The following is a 3,373-nucleotide window of genomic DNA, read 5'->3' on the forward strand; positions in this document are numbered from 1 at the left end:
ATGCAGATCTGGCCCCACATGTCATGTTCTCATCCTGTGTTCTATGCTTTCATTATTTTGAAGGTGATATGATGCCATCGGAATCCATAATTCATATTGGATGCAAACTGATGGTAAAACTAGATTAGTTGTATGAAATCCATGGATGGCAAAGTTATCAGAAGTTGATTGTGGAAGTGAGATAAATCTATCTCATCTTAAATCTAGGCATTCATAGTGTCCACCAACAGGATTGTAAGGTTGTACTCTAAAATTTGCATATGATCGGTTTCGTAAATACAGCCTTTGGAGGATGAAATTTTAAGACTGATTTTATTTAAAATTACAATGTTTAGCCATATTAGATTTCATATTTTTATTTTATTTTAGTTCCAGTTAGTCAACATAGAGTGTTATATTAGTTTCAGGTGTACAATACAGCGATTCAACAATTCCATACCTCACCCAGTGCTCACTGGGATAGGTGCTTTCCTTAATCCTCATCATCTATTTAACCCATCCCTCCATCCCCCTCCCCTCTCGTAACTATTGGGTTTGTTCTCTAAAATTAAGAGACTGTTTCTTTTTTTTTTTTTTATTTTTTTTTTCAACGTTTATTTATTTTTGGGACAGAGAGAGACAGAGCATGAATGGGGGAGGGGCAGAGAGGGAGACACAGAATCGGAAACAGGCTCCAGGCTCTGAGCTGTCAGCCCAGAGCCCGACGCGGGGCTCGAACTCCCAGACCGCGAGATCGTGACCTGGCTGAAGTCGGACGCTTAACCGACTGCGCCACCCAGGCGCCCCAAGAGACTGTTTCTTAAGTTGTGTCTCTTTTTTCCCTTTGCTTGTTCGTTTTGTTTCCAAATATGAGTGAAATTCCACATATGAGTGAAATCATATGCTATTTGTCTCTCTCTGACTGACTTATTTCACTTAGCATAATACTCTCTAGCTCTATGTCCTTGCAAATGACAAGATTTCATTCTTTTTTATGGCTGAATAATATTCTGTGTGTGTGTGTCTGTGTGGGTGTACACACAGACACACAGTAGATTTTATATATATATAAAGTCTCCAGACCATGTACACATATATACATACACAGACACTTGTTCTTTATCCATTTATCTATTGATGGACATTTAGGTTGCTTCCATATCTTGACTATTACAAACAATGCTGCTATAAACATAAGAGTACCTATGACCCTTTGAATTAGTGCTTTTGTATTCTTTAGGTAAATACCCAAGAGTGCAATTGCTGGATCATTGGGTAAATCTATTCTTAACTTTTGAAGGAACCTCCATACTGTTTTCTAGAGTAGCTGCACTAGTTTTCATTCCTACCAATGGTGTGGGAGGGTTCCCCTTTCTCCGCATCCTCACTGACACCTGTTGTTTCTTGTGTTGTTGATTTCATCTGTTCTAACAGGTGTGAGGTGGTATCTCATTGTAGTTTTGATTTGCATTTCTCTGATGGTAAGTGATGTTGCACATCTTTTCATGTATTTGCTTGCCATCTATATGTCTTTGGAGAAATGTCTGTGCATGCCTTCTGCCCACTTTTTAATTGGATTATTTGTTTTTTAGGTGTTGAGTTTTATAAGTTCTTTAAATATTTTGGATACTAACCCTTTATGAGATAAATCACTTGCAAATATCTTCTCCCATTCAGTAGGTTGCCTTTCTTTTCTTTTCTTTTCTTTCTTTTTTTTTGGGGGGGGGGTTGGAGGGACTGTTTCTTTATTTCAAAAAGACAATTATATCAAAACAGTTTTACTATTGGTTTCTTTCTCTCAATCAGTGCCACAGAGAACAAACCAAAGGAGAATGCATTTTAAGCCAATAAGCTGCAGGATAAACACCTAACAGACCTCATGGTAACCTCACCAAAAAGGGGAACTGGGCAGGGAAAGAAACTTAAAAGATCAGCATATTATCAGCCCACAGACTGTAGAGAGAGTTCTCAGCCAGACGGGGTGGCCAATGTGCCCCAACCCTAAAGAAGTGAAGTTTCAAAATAAATTTGGAGAGGGCAGTATGTGTTAAGCTGAAAAATTTCTTTCCAAATGTGGGGAAGGGGTTAGACTGCTGCTTCAGAACTGTGGAATTATTTGGATGTTGTACAAATGGTTACTACATCAACAGAAAAAAAGGTAATTACAAAGTGTGTACATCACAACATGCTTTTAAAGACACTTTGCATTGTGCACACATTGCAAAAAAACATTGTCCCCAGGGTGCTCAGCTTGAAGCCCAACTGGAATGCCTGGGGAGAGACAGAGACAGTTTGGCGAAAAAGACACAGGGGTTGGGGTGGGAGAGGTGGCAAAAGGAGACAGCCTTCCAGTTAAAGATCAGCTCTCAGTTTCAAGGCCAGCTTCAACCTTAGGAGGAGTCGGGCTGAGAGGGAGGAGCAGTGTCAGAGCAGGACTGGGCTGCTCTGCCTCTCATTCAGGTCAAGCGGAGTCTGGTCCAGCATCCTTTGTGTACAGAGGTGTTCCTCTTTGGTGCATTTCAGCTTATCTCCCAGGTCATCAGTTGTCTTCTCCAGTTTGGCCACTGACCTGTCAGCAAACTCATCATGCACGGGTCTCTGCTTCCTTGAGTTTATCTGTAAGAATATTTATCTCCTCTTCATATGTGTCCTCTGCTTGAGAGTAATTTTCTGCAGTAGCTCTCAGGCACTTCAGGTTCTGATCCATCAGTCTGATCTGCTCATCCATGTCTTGGCAACGAGACTATGCCAGCTCAGGTCATTCCTCGTGCTCCTCAATAATCACCAACTTCTGAGCCCCCTTTTTGGACTTTAGATTTGCCTCTTCTGCAATGTGCTAAGCTTCTTAGAGTTGATTTCCTGGAGTTCCATCTTTTCTTCATATGTTAAGGCTAGCTTTTCAATAACATCCATACCTCTCTTGCTCTGAGTAGCAGCTTTCTCAGTTTCCTCCACTTTTGCAGGGCAGCTGCCAGGTGCTCCTGGGCACTGTTCAGCTCCTCATCAACCAGCTGCATCCTAGGGGTCAAGGAAGCCACCTCAGCCTCAGCCTGCTCTTGGCCACCTTTCCTCCTCCACTTCCCACTGCAGGTTCTCCGCCCATTCCTCTGTATCACCTGCTTGCTGCTGCAGAACGTAGATCCTGCCTTTCACCGCCTACATGGTGGTGATCCTTACCATGGTGCCCACCCAGTCCATGCTTGCTCTCAGCTTCTGGCCTCCTTCCATCCACACTGCAGCCACTTCTTACCCCCACTTCCACCCATTCCACCCTGAAATACTAGAACACCAGTAGGTTCTCTTTTAGTTTTGTTATTTCTTTCACTGTGCAGAAGCTTTTTATTTTGATTTAGTTCTAATAGTTTATTTTTGCTTTTGTTTCCCTTGCTTCAGG

The 3,373-nt window shown here is 42.0% G+C and overlaps 1 pseudogene; it reads right to left on the reverse strand.

Annotated features, from left to right (window-relative positions):
- Window positions 1-2,403: 2,403 nt before the first annotated feature.
- LOC125146458 (tropomyosin alpha-3 chain-like) lies at window positions 2,404-3,159 on the reverse strand (annotated as a pseudogene).
- Window positions 3,160-3,373: the final 214 nt, after the last annotated feature.

This window comes from Prionailurus viverrinus, chromosome D1, assembly GCF_022837055.1.
Source record: "Prionailurus viverrinus isolate Anna chromosome D1, UM_Priviv_1.0, whole genome shotgun sequence".
NCBI classification, from domain to species: Eukaryota; Metazoa; Chordata; class Mammalia; order Carnivora; family Felidae; genus Prionailurus; species Prionailurus viverrinus.